At 33.9% G+C, this 16,311-nt stretch overlaps 1 long non-coding RNA gene across 1 annotated transcript in view; it reads left to right on the plus strand.

Annotated features, from left to right (window-relative positions):
* The window catches only part of LOC128550291 (uncharacterized), a 37,110-nt gene that overhangs the window by 18,658 nt on the left and 2,141 nt on the right, over positions 1-16,311 (plus strand). Inside the window, exon 4 of the long non-coding RNA XR_008368206.1 lies at positions 2,028-2,246. This is a non-coding gene — a long non-coding RNA (uncharacterized LOC128550291). The remainder of the gene's footprint in view (positions 1-2,027; positions 2,247-16,311) is intronic.

Here is a 16,311-nt window from a genome sequence, read left to right on the forward strand (position 1 = left end):
AAGCAAATTACTTTGTAGAATCTTCTTCATTGTCTTAAGCATATTAAGCATAAATCTATCTTAATATAGGGATAACTTTGATGGGAATGTAAAGCCATAAAAACATCTTAAAGTAAAATCTATTGAGTTTTTTGTTGTTGTTTTCTTGTTGTTGTTTTTCTGTTGTTTTTTTTAAAACTTAATTTAGTCAATTGTATACCTGTATGAATTTTTCATCTGCTATATGTTTGACCTTAGGATGTCAGTTATCTTGGATCATTAAATATCAATGTGTCAGATCATCAGAATTCATAGGCACGAAATTTCATGGTTTTTTACCAAAACAACATCATATATTCGTGGATTTCAGCTTTTGAATATAAAATGAACGAGGTTTTTGTTTATTTGTTACAATTTAATTTCATGAATTGGTCCAGCCACCAAAAACCTGAAAATAAGTACCCAACAAATATTAATGATTTGACAGTTTCGTTTGGTACGAACTCATACATTTGTCCAGATTTTATTAAAAACTCTTCATTATTTTATTTAAACAAAGCTTATATTACAATATGGGAAGGTATGATAAAAGAGAAACAAAATGTTTCATTTGATAAGGCAAAATTTTTCAATAACGTTTCAAATTGAAAGTTATTGTTACGTATTTTCATTATGTTTGAAAGCCGGGTTGTATTTCAAATAACGTTTGTGACAACCTGAAACTGTACACTTGTATTATATTCGCTGCTTTATAATTAGTTTGAAAATGACAATATGAAATATGTATAGGCTGTTGTTTTGTGTTGTTAATATATGATTTATGCTTATTAATTGCTTATTTTCTGCGTATTATTTCTTTGAAACAATATACCAAGGTACGTTTTTTATACATTTGATATGACTGTTGAGGTAAACATATATGATTTGATACGTTTAATATCATCTCTCATATAAATATTTCGTATTTCATTGGCGACAAAAATATTCAGAAGAATCAATTACATTAAAAACAGATTTACTTAAATGTTGCCATATATGGTGATACTTGCATTTATACAATGATAGATAAGGGTGTTTGTCGCGTGCCCCGAAGTCGCAGCTGGATGAATGCACCAGGTGATGATTCGCATTGTAAGCAGGAGTTTCAGATGAAGCATTAACCTTATAATGTATTTGCAAGTAAATATACCATCTAATTATGACGATATACATGGCTGATTTCATATTACAGTGACGCGTGCCTAGGCTTTGTATGCCGTCTCACTATATGTCGGGTTATTAAATCACAAACAAAGAGCTCTTCTAAGGGGTTATGGGGCGGTGTCAACAATAAGAAACTTCAGTATTGATTTAATAGTTACAGTAGCTTAGCGACTTTAAGAAATTGTGCTTTTGACCCAAGATCTGTCGGAAGCTCATAGATTCTGTTTCTTTGTTTGGGGGACGACAGAGGCTTAATTTTCGTAGATTGATTGCCATAATTGATGCTTAGATTTGATGATTGTTGTTAGTTTGTTGTTATGGTAATGGGAAATATAAATGCGAAATAAAGACAAAAATGTTCACAGCTTTAATTTAGGGCAAAATGTCCATTAAACAGTTCACTGTTGCATACATCACTAAGTCAAACAGTATGAAATATTCTGAATAAATGAAAATTAAGCGTTTTATTATGATAATTTGATTGTATGTTTTTAATTAGGAGGAACATTACTTAATCGTTTTTGCAAAACTGCATTTTGACACTGATTTAATTTGGCTGATTGACCATACAGGTTAATTAATTACAATGTCAGTCCATATGAAAACTGCAATAACACTTACCTGTTATGAGGATACTACCAACTGTCTTTTTAATTAATTAAAGTGTCATTGATCAGAAAATTGATAAGGCCAAATATGATATGTATGTTTCTTAGGTTCCATGTGAAATAAAACTTGTTACCTTTCAAAAGTAGAAACATATTTTTGATATTTTGCAGTTGCTAATTGATTAAATAATGAAATTTAAAAAATGTTCCTAATTCTAATTTTTAATATGTTTTCAGTTTGGCACCAGAAATGACCAAAAGTTCCATTTATGGATGTGAAGTCAAAATGAAGGATTGTTTGGAAAAAGAACAAAAGACAGTTTTGTAAGGTTTACGCTACCTGCCTTGACTGTTAGGCCTGCCAGAGCTCAAGCCATTAACCACCAAGGTTGCTGAAAAAGTCGCATCATACTATTTCTTGTTTAAAGCTATTCACTCAGAGACGTACAGAAACTTGTAAGTATCTTCATGTGTCCAAAGTATGACATACATAGATAAATAAAAAAGGTGATTACCAGTTTAGATAATATGTAGATACCAATGCAAGATGGTACTTTTGTATATAACTAAAATGTTTCATAACATTTGATATCTATCAGTAACTATTTCATATATATAATTATAAAAAAAAAATCAGCAGTTTTTTGTTTTTTTTTTTTCAGATAATATTTTCACATTATTAAAAAGTCGAGAAATAATTTTTTGAGATAAAACTTGAGATATAATTGTAAAAGATCTGGAAATATTACTGCCTGATAACAGCTCAAAATGCTCCGTGCTTGTGATGTTCAAATGTACATGTCATTGTGACAGATAAAAAAAAAAGTGCCAGCCTGCAAGATACTGTCTCTGCAGCCCCCATTTCTCCCCTCCTCTTATCACTGAAAATCGATTGTAAAATTTACCAGCAGATAAATAGATGCAGAAATAAATCTCTTCATAGATGCAAGCCACCATCTGTCCGCCACTAATTTACATATTGTCGCCATGGTAACTATCAGCTTTAATATTTACCCAGGGTAGTTTACTGAAACTTAAGCTTTTTCTGACTAAAAATGTTCGAATTTTCTTATCGGCACCCAGCACAGAGCTTGAATTCATACAGAAATTGAATACAATTACGCTGCCAAACATAACTATCAGGGGAAAACGTTAGTTTTTTGTGATACTTAAAATTCAGTGATCCGATTTTCATATTTACAAAATGTCACAATTAGGGTTGGAAAATGTCAAATCAGAGGCAATCAGAAGACTTTTTTTTCAAACGATCAGGAAATATATAGCAATCTCAAGGTTTCCGAATAATAGATGGAAATTCTATTTACATTTATTTAAATGTGCTTTTTTTTTTCTTTGAAAGGAAACATGGGTGAATACATTTCTTTTGGTCTTAATTGAGGTCTTCAGTTTCAGCCCTAATTTTTATAATGATAGCATTATGAAGTTTTATACAGCAATTATTACAGATATTGTGGGATATCTAACAAGGAAAATGCAAATATTGCACGGTCTTATTGTAAACAGATGCCATTTCTGTTCCAGTTGTCTCCCTTCCTGCCAGTTTCAGCTGGTAATAAATGACAGAGTACTTTTCTGGATTTTTGGTGTTTCCTTTCTTTTCATTTTTATATAGAGATGTGGTTACATATGAATATAATAACCTGAATATTGTTATTTCATTAATATTTGTCTTTAAGACTTTAACACTGTCACAGTGTATGGATCTTCCAACACTCACACCCGGGAGACAGTAACTGTTGTCATATCCAGCTCTCATCATGATTCATATTTGAAACCAGTCTCAGAATGCAGCCCTGCCATTGATCAGTTTCAAAATTATATTCAGAAACAACCAATCAGATGCTGGAGATTTTAGACTGGTCTCCTATTTCAGTTTTTAACCTTGAAGCCATTTTTAGAGGGTTAGATGCTCTAGCCCTTTACTCTATGACATAAATGATTATAGTTTGTGTACAGGTTTACAAAATATGCCTTAACCCTTACCCTGTTAAATTTCTAGAATGAATTTGTCCATCTTTCAATTTGGACAGTACCATTAACTGTTAAAATGGGTGCTTACCAAAAAGATACTGACTGAATGGCAGACTGTGCAGATCATGATCCGACTGCACGGATGTGCAGGCTGATCATGATATACACTGGTCGCAAAGGCAGACTCGATTGTGTCCAGCATGATAAGGGTTAGTCCTAATTTTGATTTGCTTTTTCTATTAAATACCTTCCAATTATGATTTTAAATTGTATTTTTCTTTTCTACTCTTTGAAAAAACTGATCTTAATTTACTATTAATATCAAAGGGGCATACCTCAAAATGTACATTAAGTTGTCGATAACCATTAACAATATGAGTTGATATTTATTGGAATGATATAAAGTATTCCTGAAATTCATTCCTTCTTTAAATAAAACTTTTACTGTAGTTCTAGGCAGTACTAGAACTGCCACTGTTTATATATAAATTATATAAAATACTGCCAAGAACTAAGACTGTTTGTATATATATAAAAATACTGCTAAAACTCACTGACTCACTAGGTTAACAAACTTTTAACAGATGTAAAATTACTTTTTTTAATTTGAAAAAAAAAAGAGTATTGATGTAAAATCTGGAAATTGTGCATTTTAACAATTTAAACAACAGAATTGAATCATGTTCTCTAGGAAGAATTTTCTTCCCAGCAATTAAGCTGAATATGCAATCTGCACTTGTACAGTATCTCAGGTCTTCCTTTCGAGAATAGCGCACATGTTTCAGTGAGTAAGCACAAAATACAAACTGGGAAAGAAAAAAAACAACGTTCAGCAATGCTGATTTAATAAATGGTATTAATTTTGCCTATTATGACAATGTAACTTTTCCATGCGCTTAATGTGACTACTTGCCGATTATTCAAATGGTAATTCTGTGGCCATTTGTTACCGTGAAAATAGTGATTAATGACAAAAACTGAAAAGACAAAAAACATTCAATATAGGGACAGATGGCTGTAAATAGCTGGCTCGAATGTAGCAAAAAAAAAAGGAGACATTTGTAGGCATACATAGTTATAACACAACAAAAGAGCGAGTTATACCATCTGCGAAACTTTGACATTTTCTGCTTGTCAAAATAATTGCTGTTGCGAAGCATCCAATTCGTTGTGAAATCACTCGACAGACATATTTTGGACGTATCTTCTTCATTTGACGACACCCTGTAGAGAAAATAAGCGATGCTGGTGCATCATTCCATGATCTTTTGATCGCCGACTGGACAGTTCTAATTGGTCAAGAAATGCAGTATTGATATTTATATCAAAATAATGCTCGTCTTCGAATGACCCGGTCAAATAAGCTTTTAGTGCGCAGTGACCTTACATTAAAAATGTTTCGACCTTAAGTGTCCATTTGTTATGCGTGGATTTGAATCATGCAATTAAACTCTTCTATCTCACAAGTGCATAAATATAGTTTATAGAAATTGGTACTAAAGACAAGAATATAAATGAACAGTTTTGACATTAAACTTTTTACTTTGAATTGAAATTCCGACTTTGACAGACGTTTATTATCCAAAGATGCACAGTTTCTCGAAAATCCTCGATACGTTTTTGTTTTTATATCTCATCTCTGCTGCTGTGATTTTGTTTTATGTAAAATCTATTTACAATGTTAGATTATGCAGCTTCCAGTTTTATTGTTTAAACTTGTGGGTGACGTGGGCATCATTTAGGTTTGTAGGATATTACGGCTGCAGGGCATCAAGTTTGAAATAGAGTTTTAACTTTAATGGTGAAATACAGTTGTTACTTCGTTGAATAAAAGCGTTAAGAGGTTTATGAATAAAAGAGTAAAGAGATTTTTTTTGATAACTTCACTATTTTGCTGTTGGCTTTTTTTATGGTCACCTGAAACAAGTATTGTATAAGACGATGGCTAATAGGTGTCCATAATTTGCATTTTTTTTCTTCATAAACTGCTTGATGGAGTTTCACCTCATTTGTTCAAAGGTCTCTCTCCATTTGCTTGAATTTCAGACCTGCAGAGCTCAAAATTGAAACATTTTTTTTTACAACAATGTCATGTTATGAACTGCACAGTGGGATCTTCCCAAAATTTTGTCTGTAGCATCAGTGTATGGATTTTCAATTTTGTTAAAATGGGTTGACCTCTCTGAGTTTTACAGAGAGTTACATAAGGAAAACTAAAAAAAACTTTCCTTTAAAGTGCATGTATTCTTCAGCTTTTTTGTCATAGCTTCAAGGTGAAGGTCAGGTCACAGCTTATTTATTTTCTATTTTTTTCTTATTTTTTTATTAGGTCAGGTAAGGGCATTGAAGCCATTCTGGTCCTCAGACTGTTTTGCTGAAACACCCTAAAATGAACTAGGTTTTTCTTTTCTCGAAATGTTTTTGGCGATATAAAAAAAAAAAACTAAAGTAAATCTGTTGTTTGAGTTCTGTATAAGATGCCCGATGAGTTCTGTATTAGATTTTTGTTCAATGTCCTCGGAAAATTGACATCTGTCAGGAAAAGAACCATGCAATGCAATCAAGATGTACAGAAATTCTAGAATTTTTGCACGTAAATTTTCTGCACAGAAGCCTTGATATTGTAAAACAGTACAGCACTGTTGCTGAAAATCCAGAATTAAAAGGTCTCGCTGATATTTGTAATTGAGAAATATATTGCTTCTTCTTGATTTCATTTCACATTTAGCTAATTCGGTATTGTTTATTCCAGTCAGGCTCCAAGCAATCAGAATTATTGTATCTGCTAAGCCGTAGATAGAACAAACTTAAATTAAATATACCATATAAATCAGCGTATTGATCTCCAGGCTATAAGTAGCTCGGACCGGTTCCTTATCAAAGATCAATCGTCATATTTTCTGCTTATGATTACTAAGTAAATATAAACTCTGTAATATTGTCCGTTGCTTAGGTTCAGATTTCGTAATTACGTAGCGAATATCATTGGAATCTAATAAAGGGTTTACTGATCAAGTAAGGCTTCTTCTGCATCGGTTATGAAACTCCATGAATTTTAGAGTCACCGTTAATTCCGCTTATTTGTCTTTTGATGTACAAATGTGATAGAATCCTATCTTTTATTTCTATGGTATCTACGGCTTTGATAAATGAAAAATCGGAAGCTTGAGCCTTGTTGAAATCGTGATTACTCTATGTATACAGTTCTCGACTCAGGATATTGGTTTTGTTGAGCACGTTTCGAAGAATATTTTTATGTCTTAAATGTAAATAAAAGTATGTGGGCCTATATTGGAAAGATTGTTTGGTGATGATTACAACAATGTTTGAGTTTGTGTTCGTACAATATGCGAAAGGTTAACCAGAATTCTGATTACGATAAAAGTCTATGTCTTCGATGAGAAATGAGAACAGTCTGTAAATATTGAAGGATATTCAATAACATTAGTCATTGTGGAGAGGAAACGTGAAAATTCATGAGAAAATAGATGAAATATGTAACACTTGTCACTTCGCAGTTTTAAATATTCATCACATTTGTCATTTATTACCAATTTATACAGCTTTGCTTATAGAAATGATATATAAAATATTAAAATAAAGTATGCTCCCATGATAAATTTAGATTTATATCGTTTCTTCGTATATGAAGATTTCAGGATGAGTAGTGAAGTGCTCAGCGAGCATTTTTATTTGAACTTCTTGTAAGAATGTACCAGATGATACATTTATTTAGTAGATTGATTTTGCTATCATTCTTTTGAGGTATTAATAATGAAATAATGTGTTAGTTTGAAATATATTAATTTGTTTGTCTTCATCAATTGTCTTGTTCAGAATTTTTCCTGGTAATTCTAAAGATTTATTTTTCGTCTTTGAATAGTAACTAATAACAAAGCCATATAATCCTTTTCACTTTGTTTTTAGTTATAATAATGCCCCTTGAAAGAAAGCTTCAAGTAAACACATTGGGGGACCTCATTTCTTGAAACTAACTTGAAATGCATTTAGCAACAAGATTTCAGTCAAGTTATGTAATATGGCCGTTGATTTATTACAAGTTGTAATTTTTAGCTGGACCAGTGCAAGAATAAGGACTGTTGTACCTGGTTTAGCACTGGCGATCTCCAAAACATCAGAGTCCAAAACATCAGAGTTAGTGTCATTGAATCAGTCAGAATTGCCATATTTTACACTTTTAACGCATTGCAAGTGTTGAAGTTTGTTCAGGCCATCAGTAGTTTGAGTCAACTGAGTATCCTGTGGTGTCATATATAACCCAAACCCTGCTAAATTGATATAATGAACTTGTCCATCTTTCAGTTTGAACAGTACCATTAACTGTTAAAAGGGGTGCTTACCAAAAAGATACTGACTGAACGGCAAACAGTGCAGTTCATGATCAGACTGCACAGATGTGCAGGCTGATCATGATCTACACTGGTAGCAAAGGCAGAATCAGTCGTGTCCGGCATGATAAGGGATAATTAGGCAGGACTAACCAGAGAAACATTTATACTGCATAATTATGGTATTAAGTATGTTAATTAGACAATATTCGAAATTGATAGTAAATACAGAATTAATTTTTAAAAAATAAGATGTGTTAAAGTACCATGCGCCAGTCTAAACATAGATTGTGTGAAGTGTTCAGCAAGCATTTTATTGGTATTTTTAGCTCACGGGAGCACGGAGTGCTCAAAGGTGAGCTTTTCTGATGGCCCTGTGTCCGTCGTCCGTCCGTCATCAACAATTTGACTGTTAACACTCTAGAGGTCACAATTTTGGCCCAATCTTAATGAAACTTGGTCAGAATGTTACCCTCAATAAAATCTTGGACAAGTTTGATATTGGGTCATCTGGGGTCAAAAACTAGGTCACCAGGTCAAATCAAAGGAAAAGCTTGTTAACACTCTAGAGGTCACATTTTTGGCCAAATCTTAATGAAACTTTGTCAGAATATTACCCTCAATAAAATCTTGGACGAGTTTGATATTGGGTCATCTGGGGTCAAAAACTAGGTCACCAGGTAAAATCAAAGGAAAAGCTTGTTAACACTCTAGAGGTCACAATTTTGGCCCAATTTTAATGAATCTTGGTCAGAATGTTACTCTCAATAAAATCTTGGACGAGTTAGATATTGGGTCATCTGGGGTCAGAAACTATGTCATCAGGTCAAATCAAGGGAAAAGCTTGTTAACACTCTAGAGGTCACAATTTTGGCCCAATCTTAATGAAACTTGGTCAGAATGTTATCCTCAATAAAATCTTGGACGAGTTTGATATTGGGTCATCTGGGGTCAAAAACTAGGTCACCAGGTCAAATCAAAGGAAAAGCTTGTTAACACTCTAGAGGTCACAATTTTGGCCTAATCTTAATGAATCTTGGTCAGAATGTTACTCTCAATAAAATCTTTGACGAGTTCGATATTGGGTCATCTGGGATCAAAAACTAGGTCACCAGGTCAGATCAAAGGAAAAGCTTGTTAACACTCTAGAGGTCAAAATTTTGGCCCAATCTTAATGAAACTTGGTCAGAATATTACTTTCAATAAAATCTTGGACGAATTCGATATTGGGTCATCTGGGGTCAAAAACTAGGTCATCAGGTCAAATCAAGGGAAAAGCTTGTTAACACTCTACAGGTCACAATTTTGGCCCAATCTTAATGAAACTTGGTCATAATGTTATCCTCAATAAAATCTTGGAAGAATTCGATATTGGGTCATCTGGGATCAAAAACTAGGTCACCAGGTCAAATCAAAGGAAAAGCTTGTTAACACACTAGAGGTCACATTTTTGGCCAAATCTTAATGAAACTTTATCAGAATTTTACTCTCAATAAAATCTTGGGTGAATTTGATATTGGGTCATCTGGGGTCAAAAACTAGGTCACCAGGTCAAATCAAAGGAAAAGCTTGTTAACAATCTAGAGACTCTATAGTTCTCACTCAGTTTTATTAATAAAACTGAGTGAGAACTATAGAGTCTTTAAACATTTGGTACCCCTTAGGGTAAATACTGTGTAACAATCTAGAGGTCACAATTTTGGCCAAATCTTAATAAAACTTGGTCAGAATGTTATCCTCAATAAAATCTTGGATGAGTTCAGTATTGGGTTGTCTGGGTTCAAAAACCAGGTCACCAGGTCAAATCAAAGGAAAAGCTTTTTAACACTGTAGAGGCCATACTTATGATTGTATCTTCATGAATCTTTGTCAAAATGTTAATCTTGATGGTCTCAAGGTCCAGTTTGAATCTTGGTCATGTAGGATCAAAAACTAGGTCACCAGGTCAAATCAAAGGAAAAGCTAGTTAACACGGTAGAGGCCACATTTTTGACCATATCTTAATGAAAGATGGTCAGAATGTTGATCTTGATGATCTATAGGTCAAGTTCAGATCTGGGTCAGGTTGGATCAAAAACTAGATCACTAGGTCAAATCAAAGAAAAAGCTTGTTAACACTCTAGATGCCACATATATGACTGTGTATCATGTATCTTCATGAAACTTGGTCAGAATGTTAATCTTGATGATCTTTAGGTCAAGTTTGAATCTGGGTCAGGTGGGGTCAAAAACAAGGTCACCAGGTCAAATCAAAGGAAAAGCTAGTTAAGACTTTAGAGATCACATTTATGACCATATCTTTATGAAACTTGGTCAGAATGTTAATCTTGATGATCTTAAAGTCAATAGGTCAGGTGAGTGATACAGGGCCTTCATGGCCCTCTTGTTTTTAATTAAGGTACTAGATATTTATTTATTTATTTTGTTTGGTTTAAAATCGCATCATCACAATTATAGGTCACTTATATGTTGTTTTCTTCATCATTTTTTTGTCCAGATTTTTTTCTGGCAATTCTGAAGGTAGCATGCGCCATACAGCTGTAGCATAAATTTTGCATTTCTGAAATTTGACATAAACATTTATGAATACACAACTGCATTTATCATAGAAAGTCAGTTGCAGCTGTTTTAATTGCATATCATTTTAATTCTTTCATCTGCATATTTAATAATTAAATCGAGACGATGAGTAAAAATAATTCTAAGAGCAAAATGTAAAAAGCATCTGCCCAGTATGGTTTGTGAATGTTACCAAATGAGCCGCACCATGAGCAAACCAACATAATGCATTTGCAGTCTGGTCAGGATCCATGCTGGTCGCTAAAGGTTTCTCTAATTGCAGTAGGCTTTGAAAGCGAACAGTATGGATCCTGACTAGACTGCTCGGATGCGCAGGCTGGTCAGGATCCGTGCTGGTCGCAAATGCACTATGTTGGTTTTCTCATGGTGCGGCTCAAATTATAAACAGGTTTACCTCCCCTTCATTGCCAATTTCATGATTTTGTAAAACATTTGCACTACCGAAACCTTCAGACTGATTTTCAGTAATTGAGCTTTGACTCGGACCTTTGTTGTTCTAACGAAAATGTGTGATTTGCACTATTATTTGTTAGGACTTAAGGTACAGTAAGAGAGTTCAATTGATTCGTTTAATTTATTCTAAAAATAGAAATACCTTTAAACAACTTCTTCTCATGTACTTCATCAAACTTGGTCTGTAACATCTTTAGAAGATCCTCTCTTAGAGTTGTTTAAAGTGGAACGCTTGACCATTAGTAGGGGTCATTAGAGCCCAAACTTGTCATGGATCTTATTAAATTTTGGTCTGTAGCATCATTGTAAGTTCCTCTCACAAACTTGTTCAATGGGGGCTGCTAGAAATAGAAAAACCTTTAAATAATTTCTTCTCATGAAACGGTTGATGGATGTTCATCAAACTTGGTCTGTAGCATCTCTGTAAGGTCTTCTCTAAAATCTGTTCCAGTTGGAGCACTTGTCCCCTTTTAGGGGTTGCTAGAGCAAGAAATATAAATATATATATATAACATACCTTTAAACAACTTTTCCTCATGAAGTGGTCAATAGATCTTCATCAAACTTGGTCTATATCATTTTCATAAAGTCCTCTGTTAAATTTCTTCAAATAGAGACCCTAGGTCCCTTTAAGGGGACACTAGATCTTTTAATGACTTTACCCTTGAGCTGCTTGGCAGAGCTTCATTAAACTTACAAACATATTTTCAAGGTCAGTTAGTCAAGGTCAGGTGTGTGAGTTAGGGCCAGTATGGCCCTCATGTTTATAGATTGATAGATATTCAAATAACTTATCATAAACATTCAGGATACCAGTGCTGACATGTCCATTGCAAGACTTAGATCCATAGCTGTAAGTTTATAGTGCCACACTTAAGGTCCATTATAAATGTTCTATTGTCAAAGTGCCATACACTACACAGTGAGAGGCATCTGTGTCTTGCGGACACTCATCTAGTTTCAGTAGGTTATAGGGTAAAAAATGTACAGATTGCTTGGGGCTGTATAGCTCCCCTTCTACCAGCATTGCAGTCACCCTGTGCAATGTTTGACAATGAGGATAATGAAGCCATATAAACCTCCTATTAAAAATCTCTTAACAAATAACTGTAATAGGATTTTTTTTCCATAAAAAGTGTTTCAAACTTTTGATTACAGTGCACTTCGTGAGCTAATGATTCCCAGGCTGCACGTTAACAATTAGGTGGCACTGGTTTAAGACCATAATTCATTTAAATAAAAACTGCCCTGAGATGTTCATGATTTTGAAGAACTTGCCTGCATGGCCCAAACTTTTTTTTTCTCTTTCTGTAGCAGCTAAATTGAAAGATATTTTTCTTTTAAATTTTTGTTTTTAATTCTGTTACATGTCTTCAAACAAATACATTAATAGTTTGTTTTTAAAAGCTGGGCTGCAGCTGCCGTTTAGCTCACCTGGCCAGCATCAGGTTGCAGTTTTATTTATTACTTTAAGCACATTGGATACTTTATTTCTTGAGGAAATTTCATAATATTTACACAGAATGTATATAGTTTCTATCATATCGCACAGGAACAGTAATGGGCAAGATTGTTCCAGTTGCGCTTGAGTTATTTCCCTTGTAAAGTAAAGTGCAGGATCTTCCCTTTATAAGGTTGCACGTACTAATGGGATGGATTTATACCAGCGTGACATTTAAGTTTCATAAGACTTTTTATTACGTGTTAAAAACAGATACAGCAGTTGTCCAAATAGATGTTATGTACATTTACATGATTAGAAAAGCGCTACTTTTAGTATTGCGTATTAACTTTTTTTGTACCCCCCGACAACAAAGTTGTAAGGGGGGGTATACTGGTTTCAGGTTGTCTGTCTGTCTGTCTGTCTGTCCGTCTGTCCGTAGACGCAATCTTGTGCGCACCATCTCTCCTTATCCCCTTGACAGAATTTAATGAAACTTCACACAAGTGATCAGTACCAACAGTAGTTGTGCATGGGGCATGTTAGGTTCTTTTAGAAAAAAAAATTGCAGAGTTATGGGACTTTGTTTTTTTGTTACTATACTATATACATAGACACAATCTTGTGCGCACCATCTCTCCTGATCCCCTTGACACAATTTAATGAAACTTCACACAAGTGATCAGTACCAACAGTAGTTGTGCATGGGACATGTTAGGTTCTTTTAGAAAAAAAAATTGCAGAGTTATGGGACTTTGTTTTTTTGTTACTATACTATATACATAGACACAATCTTGTGCGCACCATCTCTCCTCATCCCCTTGACACAATTTAATGAAACTTCACACAAGTGATCAGTACCAACAGTAGTTGTGCATGGGGCATGTTAGGTTCTTTCAGAAAAAAAATTTGCAAAGTTATAGGACTTTGTTTTTTTGTTACTATACTATATACATAGACACAATCTTGTGCGCACCATCTCTCCTCATCCTCTTGACACAGTTTAATGAAACTTCACATAAGTGATCAGTAACAACAGTAGTTGTGCATGGGGCATGTTAGGTTCTTTCAGCGACAAAAATTGCAGAGTTATGGGACTTTGTTTCTTGTTAACATACTATGTACATAAGTCTGCATATGCAATCTTGTGCGTGCCTAATCTACCAAACCCTTGCACACAATTTAATGAAACTTCACACAAGTGATCATTACCAACCCTAGTTGTGCATGGTGCATGTTACATTCTTTTAGATAAATATTCTGCATAGTTATGGGACTTTGTTTTTTGTTACTTTACTGTATACACTTTACTGTATACATACAGTCTATATACATACAGTCCACATAATTATGCAATCTTGTGTGCGTCAAATTGCAATGTACTGTGTCAGTCAATCTGACTAAAGTACATCTCCTATATTACGCTACGCATAGGATCTGAAAACGACCTATTCATTGCCTCGTTCTGACGGCTCTTTCGCTAGCCAATCAGAGCCTAGCTTACAACATCTTGCAAATCTACATGTAGCATTGACTTTTGATATTTACAATTCTTATGTCGTAATGTATGAGATAGCCGGTTAGCTCAGTCGGTAGGCCACTTGCTTTGTAAGCGAGGAGTCCCGGGTTCGAGTCCTGGAATAACCGCATATTTTTCTTATCCTTTGACAATCGAACAAGTCGTCTGATTGGATAACATAAAAATAGCAATAATGGAAATCCAAAATATACAGAAGACGAATGTGAACAGGTCGATCTCAGATCTTCGTTTAGAAGATCAAGTACTTTAGTCAGATTGCTGTGTCAGTGCATGCGGGGGGTACATTCATCACCTTTAGTGATAGCTCTAGTTTAAGTTGAAGCTATAAAGGGAGGTAATAAAAAACAATTAATTGGATATTAGGCTATATACCAATAAAAGAAATTGTTCTTTGTTTCATATGAAATCCAGCTACTTCATGTCAGTTTTGTTACAGTTTCTAGATTTTCACTCTGTTGTGGACCTACTTTCCACAAGAGATCCATATATTTGCTTCAAGAAAATGAAAAAAAGGGGGTGGTGAATAGAACACAGTGAAATGCAAGTCAACTGAAGTCAGGTACCCTCATATTGCTACATATCAGAAATTGGTCCAAAAAATAAACACCCTACTTTGGTTTTCAAGTAAACAACTTGAAAAGATGTGATTACAAGCATGAAAAATGTCTTATTTTATGTAAAATACATTCCACAAGTGAAATAATGCCCATTTGGCCCCGAGTTTATGAGCAATTTAATGCACTAAAAATGGAAAAATCAGGATCTGTTTAATAGGGACTTTTTTCTCTAATCTAACATGGAAGCACATTTTTTAACCAAATTACTGCTGTATTATCATTAATTAATATTCTAACCATTAACAAATATTAAAATTTTGTGAAAATATCCAATGAAAAAGCAGGTTTTCTTAAATATTGTGCTTGAATTACATATGACACATCATGCTTTTTGGTGGGTGCTTCTAAAACCAGCTGTATATAGTTGGCAGTTAAGGTTACTAAATTTCATTTGGCTGTGCCGAAACTTCAGCTATCAGTTTATTTGCATAAATGCAGACACTTCCAGAATTATTTTCACAGTCATTTAAGGAAAACTCTGCAACTTTTTAGCAGTCTAGAGGCCACATTTTGTGAGCAATCTAGAAAACTTGCTAGGAATGTTTAAGGCTGAAAGGTAGAGAATGATTATCAATATAACTAGAGTTTTGGCCCTTGGATTAAAAACAAGAGTTTTTGCCCTTGGATTAAAAACAAGACTTTTGCCCATTGAATTAGTCAGAATTGCAATATTTAACATTGTTAACACATTAGAATCTGATGCTTTATTGCTTGAATTTTTTTTTATGAAACTTAGAATATACGATTACTGTGAAATCATACTTGTTGGGGACTAACTTTAGTTCTTGGTAACACTAATCCATGAACTTTGATTCCAAATGTATGAACACGGAAGTCAGGTTCATTTGATTTTAAGAAGTTGATATCCATGAATTCATATCCTGGCAAAATAGTCATTTTTGCTTAACGTTTACCCTGCTAAATTTCTATAATGAACTTGTCTATCTTTCAATTTGGACAGTTCCATTAACTATTAAAAGGGATGCTGACCAAAAAAAATACTGACTGAATGGCAAACATTGCAGATCATGATCAGACTGCATTCTGATCAAGATGTACACTGGTTGCAAAGGCAGAATCAATCATGTCCAGCATGATAAGGGTTAAGCCATGAAATTTTATGCGCACAAAAATTAAATAATTTAACAATGTTTATTTTGTTTATAAGATCTTGCACATATTAGATATTGGCAAGATTTAATGAATAACACCAGAGTTATATCCCTTAATATAGTCAGGATCATTGTATTTCACATTGTTAACACATAAGGGATGTCATTTCCTGAGCAGTCTTTATGAAACTAACACTTAATGTATATGGCCACAAGATCGCCAAAACTTTGGCGCAAAGAATGCTTGAGTTATGACCCTTGAGTAGGCTATCTTGATTTAGTAAAAATTGATTTATGTGTGTTTACATATTCACAGGTCACATTTCTTTATCACAAAGCATATAATAAATATATATATTATGCCAACAAGACTTTAAATACATTTGATAACCAGCAAGATTTCATCCATAAGATCAGTGTTATGGCCCTTGGAATTT

This window comes from Mercenaria mercenaria, chromosome 17, assembly GCF_021730395.1.
Source record: "Mercenaria mercenaria strain notata chromosome 17, MADL_Memer_1, whole genome shotgun sequence".
In the NCBI taxonomy this organism is placed as follows: domain Eukaryota; kingdom Metazoa; phylum Mollusca; class Bivalvia; order Venerida; family Veneridae; genus Mercenaria; species Mercenaria mercenaria.